The 14,747-nt window shown below is 37.8% G+C and overlaps 1 protein-coding gene across 2 annotated transcripts in view; it reads left to right on the top strand.

Moving 5' to 3' along the window:
• The window catches only part of ZZZ3 (zinc finger, ZZ-type containing 3), a 132,341-nt gene that overhangs the window by 37,345 nt on the left and 80,249 nt on the right, over nucleotides 1-14,747 (top strand). For both annotated transcript variants that reach the window (XM_011953158.1, XM_011953159.1), the window contains exons 2-4: nucleotides 11,540-11,673; nucleotides 11,750-11,812; nucleotides 13,573-13,728. The gene's annotated coding sequence lies outside the window, so the exon portion shown is untranslated. The remainder of the gene's footprint in view (nucleotides 1-11,539; nucleotides 11,674-11,749; nucleotides 11,813-13,572; nucleotides 13,729-14,747) is intronic.

The raw sequence follows: 14,747 nt of genomic DNA, 5'->3' as shown, positions 1-14,747 counted from the left end.
CTCCCCTCCCCTCCTTTTTTTCTTCTTTCAGAATCTTACCCTTTTGCCCAGGCTGGAATGCAGTGGCACGATCATGGCTCACCGCAGCCTCAAACTCTCAGGTTCAAGCAGTCCTCTTGCCTCATCCTTCTGAGTAGCTGGGGCATGTGCAACTATGCCTGGCTAATTTTTTAATTTTTTGTGGAAACGAGATCTTACCATGTTGCCCAGACTGGTCTCGAACTCCTGCAGTTCAAGTGATCCTCCTGTCTAGGCCCCTCAGTGTGCTGGGATTACAGGTGTGAACCACTGCACCTGGCCTGTTCAGGATATTTTATATAAATGGGAATCATCCAATATGTAACATTTGTGAGTGACTTCCTTCAGTTAGCATGATGTTTTTAAGGTTCATCCATGTTCCAGTGTTTATCAATACCTCACTCCTTTATATGACTTAACAGTATTTCATTGTATTGATATGATATTCCTTGTTTTGTTTATTCACTCAGCAGTTGATGGACATTTAAGTTGTTTCCACTGTATAACTATTATGAATAATGCTGCTGTGAACAATTTTGAGCAAGTTTTTGTGTGGTCATATGTTTTCCTTTATTTTTGGGTGTATACCTAAGAATGGAATTCCAGGGTCATATGGTAATTCTATGTTTAACTTGTTGAGGAACTGCCAAACAATTTTCCAAAGCAGCTGCACCATTTTGCATTCCTACCAGCAGTGTATGAGGGTGTACATAACTCTACATCTTTGCCAGCATGTATTTTTGTTGTCTTTTTTATTATATCCATACTAGTGGGTGTTAAGTATCTCACTGTGGTTTTGATTTGCATATCCCTGAGGGCTAATGATATTGAGCATTTTTTCATGTGCTTATTGGCTATTTGTGTATCTTATTTGCAGAAATATCTGTTTAAGTCTTTTGCCCATTTTTAGATTAGGTTTATCTTTTTATTAAGTTGTAAGGGTTTTTATAGATAGATGATCACAAATATTTTCTCCCATTCTGTGAGTTATCTTTTTATTCTCTTGAGTTCTTTGAAGCACAAAAGGTTTTAATTTAGATGATCCCCGTTTATCTGTATTTTTCTTTAGTTGCTTGTGCTTTTTCAATTTTTATTTTTTAATTGTGGCAAAATATATGTAACATAAAAATTACCATTTTAACCTTTTTTTTTTTGGAGATGGAGTTTGTTCTCGTCGCCCAGGCTGGAGTGCAGTGGTGCGATCTTGGCTCACTGCAGTCTCTGCCTGCCAGGTTCAAGCGATTCTCCTGCCTCAGCCTCCAGAGTAGCTGGGACTAGAGGTGTGTGCCACCATTCCCGGCTAATTTTTGTGTTTTTAGTAGAGACAGGTTTCACCATGTTGGCCAAGATGTTCTTGATCTTCTGACCTTGTGATCTTCCCACTTCGGCCTCCCAAAGTACTGGGATTATAGGTATGAGCCACCGTGCCCGGCCGCCCCATTTTAACCATTTTTAAAGTTTACAGGTTAGAGGCATTAAATACAGTCTCATATAATGTGTAACCATCACCATGGTCCATCTCCAGAATGTTTTTCATTTTGCATAACTGTAACTCATCAAGCAATGACTTGACATTTCCCCCTCCTTCAGTCCCTGGCAATCACCATTCTGCTTTTTGTTTTTACTAATTTGACAATTTTAGGTAAACTCATATAGTAAGTGGAATCACACATTTGTCCTTGTTAGTTACGCTTTTAGCATCATATGTAAGAAATTATTGTTTAATCCAAGATCACAAAGATTTGCACCTATTTGCACAAAGATTTGTCAGCGTATTTTATTTTTAAAGACAGATTATCTCTCTCTGTCACCCAGGTTGGGGTGCGGTGGCATGTTCTTGATTCAGTGCAACCTCCTGGGCTCAAGTGATCCTCCCACTTCTGCCTCCCAAGTAGCTAGGATCACAGGCACACACCACTTTGCCCAACTAATGTTGTTTATTTTTTGTAGAGATGGGGTCTCTGTCTTACCCAGGCTGGTTGCGAACTCCTGGGCCCAAGCTATGCTCTTCTCTCAGCCTCCTAAAGTGCTGGGTTTACAGGTGTGCGCCACGATGCTTGGCAAGAACGTTATCATCCAAGAACATTTGGTTCATCCTGAGTTAATTTTTGTATATGGTGTGAGGTAGGGGTTCAGTGTCATTCTTTTGTAGGTGGATATCCAGTTGTCCTAGCAGCATTTGTTGGAAAGATTATTATGTCCTCATTGAATTGTTTTGGTACCCTTGTTGGGAAAATATCTATAGAACCATCTTTTAAAACATCTATAGAATCTATAGCAACATCTCTTCTTTCTTTCTTAATGTTGATAATTTGTATTTTGTTCCTGATGAGTCCATCTAGAGATTTGTCAATTTTATTGATTTTTCTTAAGGAATCAGCTATTGGTTCATTGATTTTTCTCTATTGCTTTTTTGTTTCCTATTTCATTGATTTCTGCTCATTATTATTTTTTCTTCTTTTTCTGTGGATTATAGCATCCTTTGTTTTCTGGTTTTTTAAGGTAGAAGCTGACATCATTTGAGACCCTCCTTTTTTTCTAACATATGTTTACTGCTTTAGATTTCTCTGTAAATGCTGCTTTTGCTGCTCCCCAGATATTTTGATATGCTACATTAATTCTCTTTGATTTCTTCTTTGACTTAATGGGTCATTTAGAAGCATATTATTTATTTCCAGATATTTGAGGATTTTTGAGATGTATTTTTTTAATCACTGATTTCTGATTTAATTTCATTGTGGTCACAGTTTAAATGACTTGAATCTTTTTATGTTCATTTTTTGTTATTCCTTCCAAGTAACTGCTTCCAAATAACTAAACTGCTTGAAACTATTTTTGGACTATTTACAGTTGAAATGGCTGTATGAAAGTGATTTTTGATAAAGTTTAAATCTATCACTTTGCTATTGGCTTTTTATTTTTTCTTTGTGCTCTTTGTTCCCTTTCTTCTCTTATTTTGCTGTCCTTTGGATTGAGTCTTTAAAACATGTTCTTACTTTGTTTCTTTTGTTAGCTGTTTAACTATTACTTTTTCTGTGTTCATCTGCTTTTTAGTGATGGTTTTAAAATTTATAGTATACATCTTAATTTATCATAGCGTACCTTGGAGTGCTGTTATATAACTTTACATGTAGTATAAGAATCTTACATTGTATGTCCCCTTTCCCACATAAACTGTACAGTATATTGGTATCTTTTTATCAGTTATTTATGTTTAAAAACTAAGGGGAAAAGTGTTTTTTTTTGTTTTTTTGGTTTTTTTTTGAGACGGAGTTTTGTTCTTGTTGCCCAGGCTGGAGTGCTATGGTGCGATCTTGGCTCATTGCAACCTCTGCCTCCCGGGTTCAAGTGATTCTCCTGCCTCAGCCTCCCGAGTAGCTAGGATTACAGACATACGCCACCATGCCTGGCTAATTTTGTATTTTTAGTAGAGATGGGGTTTCTCCATGTTGGTCAGGCTGGTCTTGAACTCCTGACCTCAGGTGATCCGTCCACCTTGGCCTCCCAAAGTGTTGGGATTACAGGCATGAGCCACTGCACCCGGCCAGGAAAAGTTTTTTATAGTTATCTTAATATTTACCATTTCTGGAGCTTTATATTCCTTTGGATACATCTAGACTTCCATCTAGCATCTTTTCCTTCTGCCTAAAGAACTTCTTTTAACATTTCGTATAATGAGTGTCTGTCTATGATGGGTTCTTTTACTGTTTTAAGTTTGTAATAATTTTTATGTCGCCTTATTTTTTGAAGCACATTTTTTTGAGAGTAGAATTTTTGGTTGACAAGTGTTTTCAGTACCTCAAAGATATACCTTACTGTCTTCTGGCATATGTTTCCACCGAAAAGTCTGCTGTCATTCTTACTTTCCTCTCTGTGCCTGTAGTGTGTTGTTTTTCTCTGCTTTTAAGATATTCTTTATATTACTGACTTTTAAGCAGTTTAGTTATGAGCTGGCTTACTGGAGTTTTATTCATGTTTCTTGTGCTTGGGTTTATTGAGCTTCTTTGTATTTTGTTTTTTTGAGATGGAGTCTCACTCTGTCACCCAGTCTGGAGTGAAGTGGTGCAGTCTCACCTCGTTACAGCTTCTGCTTCCCATGTTCAAGTGATTCTTGTGCCTCAACCTCCCGAGTAGCTGGGACCACAGGCACACACCACCACTCCCGGCTGATTTTTGTATTTTTAGTAGATATATGGTTTCACTATGTTGGCCAGGCTGGTCTCAAACTCCTGACCTCAAGTGATCCACCTTCCTTGGCCTCACAAAGTGCTGGGATTACAGCATTGAGCCACCATGCCCAGCTTATTGAGCTTCTTTGATCTGTGAATTCGTCATTTCCATCCTATTTACAAAGTTTGGGATCATTTCTTCCAATATTTTTTCTGTTTCTCTTTCAGTCTTTTGGGGACTTCAGTTACCCATGTTATAGGCGTTTTGATGATATTCTACATCTCATTCATGGTTTTGTTTCCACTCTTGTTTCTATCTGTTAGGTTTCTATTGCTATGACGTCAGATTGATTGACCTTTTCTTTTCAGTGTCTAATCGCAGAATATTTTTCATTCCAAACTTGGTATTTTTCTAAGTAGAAGAATCAATTTGCGTTAAAAAGACTCCTGTATCTCTCCTTAGCATGCTTAATATGTCCATCTACCACTTCAAACATAAGAACTACAGTTATAACTGATTTAATATTCTTGTCTAGTGACTGTCATGTACAGTTCTTTTTCTGTCGATTGCTTTTTCTGATTTTAAGTGGTATTTTCCTGCTTCTTCATATGATTTCTTTTTGAGACAAGATTTCACTCTCACCTAGGCTGGAGTGCAGGGGCATGATCGTGGCTCATTGCAGCCTCAGCCTCCTGGGTTCAAGCAAAACTCCCACCTTGGCCTCTCAAGAACCTGGAACTACAGGCATGTGCCACCGCATCTGGCTAATTTTTGTAGAAATGGGGTCTTGTCATGTGTTTCAGGCTGGTCTCAAACTCCTGGGCTCAAGCAGTCGCCCACCTTAGCCTCCCAAAGTGTTGAAATTACAAGCGTGAACCACACTTGGCCTGTTTGGTAATTTCTGATTGGATTCCAGGCATTCTCAATTTTACCTTGTTTGGTGCTGGATTTTTTTTTTTTTTTTTAATTCCCATAAATATTCTTAGGCTCTGTTCTGGGACACAGTGGAGTTCATTGGAAATGGCTTTATCCTTTTGAGGCTTGCTTTTCTCTTTGTTAGGTGAGACCAGAATAGTCTTTAGTTTAGAGCTCAGTTTGCACCACTACTGATGCAGTGTGGTACTGAGCATTGTACTTTATGTCCCACGAATTATGAGGTTTTCTACTGTGGCTAGTAGGCTAACCAGTTATTCCCGACTATGTGAACCACGTGTGGTGGTATACTCGAGCTGGCTCATGAGAGCTAGTTGTTAAAATATCAGGAAATTTGTGAGCCAGCTTAATTCTTAAGGGAATTAAATTATATAAACTTATAATTAAATCACTTATTATGAACAAAGATAGTAAATGCTCAAAATTCATTACCTCATGTAACTATATTATTTTATATTGCTATTTTTATGCACTCATGGTAATTTATATCTATTGGGTCCTGTTTTTTTTTTTTTTTTTTTCCCCCTTTCTGAGACAGTCTCACTCTGTTGGCCAGGCTGGAGTTCAGTGGCACAATCTTAGCTCACTGCAGCCTCCCACCTCCCGGGTTTAAGCTAGTCTCATGCCTCAGCCTCCTGAGTAGCTGGCACCACAGGTGTGCACCACCATGCCCTGCTAATTTTTGTATTTTTAGTATAGATGGGTTTTCGCCATGTTGGCTGGCTAGGCTGGTCTTGAACTCCTGGCCTCAAGTGATCCACCTGCCTTAGCCTCCCAGAGTGCTGGGATTATAGATGTGAGCTGCTGCAGCCAGCCTTATTGTGTTCTTATGGTAGAAACACTATGTAATGTATAATGTGTTGCCATGTATTTTTTTCAGATTCTCATTCACTGATATGTTGGTAGCTTGAAATTGGCTGTGGTGGAAGTTATATACCACAAACATTAGTAACCCTATAAACTAGAAACTACATACCACCTACCCTTCAGTTATTACATGTTTTCTGGCATACTCTTGCCTGTGGATGTCTTTCCCTGTTTTGCTGATCAGTACTCAGCTCAAAATTTAAGGAGGTCCCCTGCAGATTATCTAAGATCTTGCCTGTCCTTTCTGCTCTCTCCTCTGTGGCACTATGTTCTGGGAGACTGTAGCTACCTTGGCCTCCCCTAAACTCCTCACTTCATTATGTTAACTCCAGAAAACCACTGAGCTTGCTTGGGACACCTTCCTTTCTCTGCAGCTTAGAAATTTTCCAGTAAGTAAACTGGAGAAATTCTCCAGTAAGTAAATTGTAGGCTTTGCCCCATTTATTATTTCTCTTTCATTGATCACTGTCCTGTGTTGTCTGGTTTCTTTTGTCAGAAATAATTTTCATACATTTTTTTTGGTCCAGATTTTTAGTTGTTTCAGGTGGGAGCATAAGTTTCATGCCTGTTATTCTATCTTGGCAAGAAGCATAAATCTCTTGGAAGAGTTTTAGATAGGAGAATGACATATCATTCTGTAGATCATGCATTTTTAAAAGATAAGACTTAATGAAAGCAGAGCTGGGTGCAGTAACTCTCGTCTGTAATCCCAGCACTTTGAGAGGCTGAGGTGGGAGGATCACTTGAGCCCAGGAGTTCAGGACTAGCCTGGGCAACATGGTGTGAAACCCTGTCTCTACAAAAAATACAAAAATTAGCTGGGTGTAGTAGCATGCACCAGTAGTCTCAGCTACTTAGGAGGCTGAGGTGGGAGGATCATTTGAGCCTGGGATGTTGAAGGCTGCAGTGAGCAGTGATTGAGCCACTACATTCCAGCCTGGGCAACAGAGTGAGACCCTGTCTCAGAGAGAGAAAAAAAAAAAAAGACTTAAAGTAGAGAGACTAATTAGAAGGCATTTGGGTGAATTCAAATGATAGCCTAAGGTTGGTCATGGATGATGATACTACAGAGGTAGGAACAATTTGAGAAATATATAGGAGGAAGAATCTAGTTTAGGATTTCTAAAAGGGTATGTCATAACTCATTTACATCTGAATCTCCTAAATGATGATAAATGAAGATTGTATGCTTCATTCCAAGTTTATGGAATCTGAATTTTTTTTTTTTTTTGAAATGGAGTCTCATTTTGTCACCCAGACTGGAGTGCAGTGGTGCGATCTCGGCTCACTGCAACCACCACCTCCCAGGTTCAAGCAGTTCTTCTCACTCTGCCTCCCGAGTAACTGGGATTACAGGCACGTGCCACCACACTTGGCTAATTTTGTATTTTTAGTAGAGACAGGTTTCATCATGTTGGCCAGGCTGGTCTCAAACTCCTGACCTCAGGTAATTTACCCGCCTCAGCCTCCCAGAGTATTGGATTACAGGCGTGAGCCACTGCACCTGGCCTGAATCTGGATTTTTAAGGATGAGGTTTAGAAATTTGTATTTTATTTCATTTTCTTCTTATTTTTTATTTTTTTTTAAGAGACAGGGTCTCTTTTCCCCAAATTGGAGTGCAGTGGCTGTTCATAGGTGCAGTCTCACTACTGATCAGCATGGAAGTTTAGAACTGCTGTGTTTCCGACCTGGGCCCGTTCTCACCTCCTTAGGCGACCTGGTCGTCCCCTGCTGTCCTGAGGTCACCATATTGATGCCAAACTTAATGCAGACACCTGATTGACATAGTGTACTACAACTTAGAACTCCTGGACTCAAGCAGTCCTCCTCCCTCAGCCTCCCAAGTAGCTGGGACTATAGGCATGTGTGACTGCGCCTAGCTAGAAATTTGTATTTTAAACATGTACCTAGATTTAATGCTTATGAACACTGAAGTTTTATTTCTTTTAATTAATTAATTAATTTTTTAGAGACAGGACCTCACTTGGTTGCCCAGGCTGGAGTGCATTGGTGTGATCATAGCTTACTGTAGCCTGCAGCCTCGAACTCCAGGCCTCTTGCTTCCTGAGTAGCTAGGATTACAACAGGTGCACACCACCATGCTCCACTAATTTATTGTGTGCATTTCTTTTTTTTTTTTTTTCTGTAGAGACAGGGTCTTGCCATGTTACCCAAGCTGGTCTCAAACTCCTGGCCTCAAAGTGATCCTTCTGCCTCGGTCTCTTAGAGAGCTGCGATTACCAGCATGAGCCATCGTGCCCAGCCCAAACACTATAGTGTTTTAGAAGAATCTGATGTAGTTTTTTCAAAGTATGATCATCACTGAGAGCCCATACGTTGGAGTGACCTGAAGTGCTTAATTGATAATGAAAATTTATGCATTTGTGTTCAGGCCTTCTGAATCTTAATTTAAGACGTGGTTGGGTCCAGGTATTTCTTAGACACACTAAAATTTGGGAGTCAGTAACCTGAAGTACTTCACAGATGTGATCTCTTTCGAACTTCACAATAACTCTGAGAGGTAGTAGGCAGATATGTCTTTCGTTTTATAGATAAAGCACAGATAGGCAAAGTGACTTGCGCGTGGTGAAATAATTATTGATGACAGAGAATCACATTTCTGTCTCCTCCACCAAATCCTATACTCTTCCTACTATCTTTCTGCTGACTGTGAAATAGGCTTATCTTTGGAAATCTGTAGAAGGTATCCAAGACACTGAACATGTAGTTCTGAGCAATTTAGGGAGTCAGAAAAAGGTACTCTTCTTTGATTATTGTACCAAATGAAAATTTGGTTCAGCTCTTTAAAGCAAGTAACTGTGAAAGCTTAATTATCTAGGAAAGGTGTTTCTGGGCTGGGCGTGGTGGCTGATGCCTGTAATCCCAGCACTTTGGGAGGCCAAGGTGGGTGGATCACCTGAGGTCTGGATTTGAGACCAGCCTGACCAACATGGCAAAACCCTATCTCTACTAAAAGTACAAAAATTAAATGGACGTGGTGGCAGGCGCCTGTTATCCCAGCTACTTGGGAGGCTGAGGCAGGAGAATCACTTGAATCCAGGAGGCAGTGGTTGCAGTGAGCCAAGATCGTACCATCGTACTCCAGCTTGGGCAACAAGAGTGAAACTCTGTCTCAAAAAAAAAAGAAAAAAAGAAAGGTATTTGTGTCTTTGACCGTATCTTAATGCTTTTTACAACTGACATTGAATTGAATGTCTCTTTCTTATAAAATCATTTAAAATCATGGTATAGTGCCCATATGTGGTATTTTCACTTACAATAAGAATCAGGTAATAAATATAACTCTGTTGTATGACCTTCCTTTTAAATTTTTTCCAAGCTCTTATAAAATTAAAAAAAATTTTGCCCGAAAATTTAGGGATTGTGGTTAGCTTTGAACTTCATTGTTTTATTTTAATAGTAAGTTGTGTGGCTTATATCCTGGTTATATCACTAGAGCTGTATCTTCTAGTGAGATTTACGTAGTCTTTTTAAGTGATTACATGTGTGCTGTGAATCTGAGATCATGTAATCTATTTAATACAGTAGTACCAGTGTTAAGACTGCAAGAAGTAGGAAAAGTAATTCTTTCAGTAAAGATTGGTTTTGGGTTTGCTTTTGGAACGCTTGAATAGTCAATGAATTTTATTAGTACATGAAAACAAGCAAAGCTCTGTTCCAAGGGAATAAATAAGATGGCTTTAGGAATAGGACTTAGATAGTTTGCTTTCCATTTTGTATGCTTTTTAAATGACAAAATGCTGTTTTTTAAACTTCTAGAAGTAAGTTACTGTAGTTAATAGTTCAAATGAAAAAAATTACTGTGTATTGTCATAATTCAAAGAAGTATTTCTGCTGCAGAAAGCATATAACAGTTTTGCAGAATGCTTAAGTTTGAAATGTATATTGAATGAAATGAAGAACACAGTATAGGGGCTATAAGAGTTTTGGCTAGTTTAATTTCCTTGCTTTTGGTACAAGAGAGGGCATGACAATTTTTAAACTTAAAAATTAGTTAGATCTGTGTGTGTGTGTTTTTTTTTTCTTTGTCACCCAGACTGGAATGCAGTGATGCAATCAGGTCTCACTGCAGCTCTAAGGATCCTCCCTAGCAGCTGGGATTACAGGTGCACACCACCACACGTGGCTACCTTTTTCTATTTGTTGTACAGATGAGACCTCACTTTGTTGCCCAGGATGGTTTCAAACTCCCAGGCTCAAGTGATCCTTCTGCCTTGTCATCCCAAAGTGTTAATTTTTTTATGGTTTTACTTATATATTTTTAATGTTTGAAAATGAATAAGGAATTGTGTTTGAGGATAGATAATAGTTTTTTAATCGCTCTGTTGTTAATGAAACTTCTCACTGAGAATATCTGAATGGTTGACAATCCTAATAACTTTATCCAGAAAGCATGTGTAAGGTTATCTGCATTTGCATTAAAAAAATTTTTTTTTTTTCCGAGATAGGGTTTACTCTGTTGCCTAGGCTATAGTGCGGTGGCACGATCACGGCTCACTGCAGCCTCAATTTCCTGGGCTCAGATGATCCTCCCACCTCAGCCTCCCAAGTAGTTGGGACTACAGACACACACAACCACGCCTGGCTAATTTTGTTCATTTTTTTTTGTAGACAAGAGGGCTCACTATGTTGCCCATGCTGGTCTCGAATGCCTGAGCTCAAGGGATCCTCCTGCCTTGGCCTCCCAAAGTGCTGGGATTACAGGCATGAGCCACCATGCCTCGCCAGGTTATCTCTATTTTCCATGTAGATTTGTACTTTTTACTGTGTAGTGGAGTGGTACAGCATGATGAAATGTTTTAGAATGCCATTCATACGCTGCTTTCTTTGATATGTATGAATGAACGTTCTTTTGTAGCTCATTTTTTTCACCAATAAACTGGTTAAAATTATTTAAAATTCTGTACAGTGCTTTTGGTCATCATTATAAGTGTGTGTATCTATTTCTCAGACTTGTAATCATCACCAAGTCTGTTTTAAGAAGCTTACCTTTAAGGAATGTTTGTGCAGCTATATCTCAGTTTATTTTAAATAACATTTATTTTCTGTTTACTTCCAAAATTACTTGAGAAAGGTATCAGATGTTTAAAGTGACATTTAAAGGACAGTCATTATCTTTTTTTACTTCATTTTTAAGCATTATAGATTTATTCTGTAAAATACAAAATACATAAAAAAGTACTTTTGTATTAATGGAGAGCAATTGTAGACTTAAGGAAAATGACATATGTCTATCTTGGTAGTAAGAAAAGGTACCTGAGGAGCTCTTCAATTTGTAAGGATTTAAGTTTAGAATTAAATTTAGAAAACTTGTATGTGGGTGCTCTCTGAGAAGAACTTGGAAGTGTTAGCCAATCATCTTGGTTTGTTGAAGACACATATTTCACAGCTAAATGTAAGGAATTATTTGTGAAGTTTAGTAGAAAATGAAGTGTATTATATAAGTGTTTGGAAATATTACCACTTTTATTCACAAATTTGTAAACCGTAACACATCTATAGTGATTATATTATGGTTTCCCTTCACAGATATCAAGTTGTTCTAGTACGACCATATAAATAAATAATACCTGAAGTCTCAGTGTAACATGGACAATTAACAGTGATGACAGATAAATACAGATGCGTGGGGATCAAATACTAGGCGAAACGCTTTTTAAAAGGTAAGAAAATAATGTAATCTTAATTAAGGCCAAGTGGGGTTTAGTTAGAAGTAATTGATTGAAGTTTCTTTTTCAGTGTATCAGGCTTTTACAAAACACTGCAGGATCCTGTCTATCTTAATGCCAATAGAGCTCAGCTGTAAGTATCAGCTCTGTGAAAATAACAGTTGCAGATGTTCTTGTCTGCTAAATATCGTAGTGGATAATGTTCCTATAGTGAACTCTATTCAAATAGAGTAGTTATGTGGTTGATTAGAACTTGATAGACTGCTACTAGGGCACATTCCAGTATGCTCAGAGATATACTTTAAGTTGTAGATGCTCTTTGCTTTTGATGATTGCTACTACCATCACACACTGTAGAATATAATGTTTTGCCATGTTTGTGAAAGGCTTCAGTGTTTGGTACAAGGGAGTTGGCACTTCGAGTCTGTTATAAGAAGAGTAGATTTTCAAGTCAAGGGTTACTTTTTGTAGGATCGTGTTTTCACTGAGTTTCTCCCCATGTTAACTTAGAACATTTCTTAGTGTACTGTAGTATTAAATGGTTATTACACAATTTTCCTACCTAGTGGTTTTTAAAGCATTTCCAGGGCATGTTTGGGAGAGATGGCGTCTATAGATATTAGATATTATTAGCCCTATTCCCTTTCTAGCTGAATAGAGCAGTAACCTACTTTTACTAGGCAGTAAGTCTGCCTAGTCATTACAAGATTTTGTAATTATATCAGTCTTTAAGTTGTAATACTTCCCCCAAAATGTATCATTATTATAATATCTAGTTTTATGCTTATAATAAAGTGACAGTTTCTATCATAAACATCTACTGGTCTTTTTTTAGTCGTCTTCCTTGTTTTCGGATGGGCACTTATAGTAACCCATTTAGCCAGATTGTACTTTTTTTTTTTTGGAGACTGAGTTTCGCTCTTGTTGCCCAGGCTGGAGTACAATGGGGCGGTCTTGGCTCACTGCAACCTCTGCCTCCCAGGTTTAAGCGATTCTCCTGCCTCAGGCTCCTGAGTAGCTAGGATTACAGGTGTATGCCACCATGCCTGGCTAAAGTTTTTGTATTTTTAGTAGAGATGGGGTTTCACCATGTTGGCCAGGCTGGCGTTGAACTCCTGACCTTGTGATCCACCTGCCTTGACCTCCCAAAGTGCAGGGATTACAGGTGTGAGCCACTGCGCCTGGCCTGTACATTCTTTGAAAAGGATATCATAATAAATTATTATAAAGTAAAAATTAACCAGACTGTTCTAAGAAATGAAATGTGATTAGATTAATTAAATTATCTGGCGAATTGGGTACTAAAACCGGAAAATCCTTGTTGTTCTTGTTCTTGTAAAAAATACATATGCCAAAAATAATAAAAATGTCCTTTTGTAATTGAATTTTGTAGCACTTTAATAAGCATCCAGGTTATCCTATGGGTATAGAAGATTTGGTTGTTTGTGTGATTCTTTTATGCATAACCTAAATGGTTATGTATACTTGATGTCGAGAATTTGGAAAGTCCTCTAGGACCAGAGTAAGAGATGATATTATAAATTCTGTTATGAGAAATGTTTTCAAGGGCAATCTTTAGATCACTGCCAAAAAATACTGCCTTACAGCAGTGTCTAGAAAAGAGCAAGTCACATTTTGACTCAGTTCAAACTAATATTGAGTTGTAAGGATTTGGTATATTTCAGGATCTTTTTGATTTGCTTTTGATGATTTCTAAAAATCCCGTTTCAGTTTCTTAGTATCCTCGAGGCTACGGAGTTACCAAGAAGCATAAACGATGTCACTGTGAACAGATTCTGTACCTTTATTTCTTCTTATTATAGAAGGAGTAAATCTATTAGTGTACGTTCATCATCTTCTTTAATCCTTTTTTTTCATTATTTTATTTTAAAGAAAGAAATTTAGGAGGTTCTAGTATTCTCCATGGCTGAAGCTGAAAGAGTCTGAAACCCTGATGCTTAAGCTCCATTCTAGATCATAGCTCCAACTCCTTCAGGATATAAGGAAAAGAGATTATATTTCCACAATGATAGATCTTTGGTTGTACAGGTAAGTTATTTAGTTTTGCAGTAGTGAAGACAACTATAGTTTGACTTCTTTTTTTTTGTTGTTGAGATGGGGAGATTTGTTATTTTTCCATACATCCTCTGTGTGGCAAATTGTAGTTTGACTGGCTGTTTATAGGAGTGTGGAGCTATAGGGCATGGGTTAGGAATGAAATATTCCTCCCCGCTTTATTTTTTTCAACAGGGGTATAAATGAAGTGACTGATTATGTTGGAATTTTTGACTCAGGAGGCATTATGAAATTCCTTGACTTCCTTTTCCCGATTGTCTTTTGAAGTGTGTCTTCATTTACTTTTGTCTATCTGACTGCTTGTCTGCCTGCTTACCTACCTACCTACCTACCAATCTACTGACCATCTGTCATATATCAGTTTCTCTTAATGAGAAAGAATTAAGAGTCTTTTTATATAAGACAGTACATAATAGAGTTCCCAGACTTCAAAGAGGTGACTATTTAAGAACCTTAAGTTGAATTGCATGAGTGGGTTACCAGTTATGCTTCTACTTTTAACATTATAGATATGGTGGTAATTGCACTGCTGAGGTATTGTCTTAAAATAATTACATGACAAACATGGCCTCAACATTATTAAATAGTTTGTTTATATTCTAGACAACTAGAGAAAGAATCATATTGGTAACACTTTCCAGTTGCATTTGCTCTTTTTTCCTTTTACTTTGGTTTGTCTACGTGAATATATACTGGTATCATGACCAGTTTACTAAAAATTGTTCACTTAATAAAACTAAATATTATGATGATAAATATTAGCTAGAACATTGGTGTGATGGAAGATTACCAGCTCCTCAATTCCCAAAATAGACTTTACCATTTTGGTGATTATAGTAGGGAAAAAACACTTATAGGCAAGGTCTTTGAAATATCTTTTTGAAATTTCTTTCTCTTAAGTAAATAGCTAGAGAAGTATGTCATTAGGTGGGCCTTTTTTGTTTTGTTTTGTTTTTTTTTTTTTTTTTTTTGAGACAGAGTCTCGCTCTGTC

The sequence above is a fragment of the Colobus angolensis genome, unplaced genomic scaffold, assembly GCF_000951035.1.
Source record: "Colobus angolensis palliatus isolate OR3802 unplaced genomic scaffold, Cang.pa_1.0 Scaffold359, whole genome shotgun sequence".
NCBI lineage: Eukaryota > Metazoa > Chordata > Mammalia > Primates > Cercopithecidae > Colobus > Colobus angolensis.
This window is presented reverse-complemented; position numbering and strand designations above follow the sequence as displayed.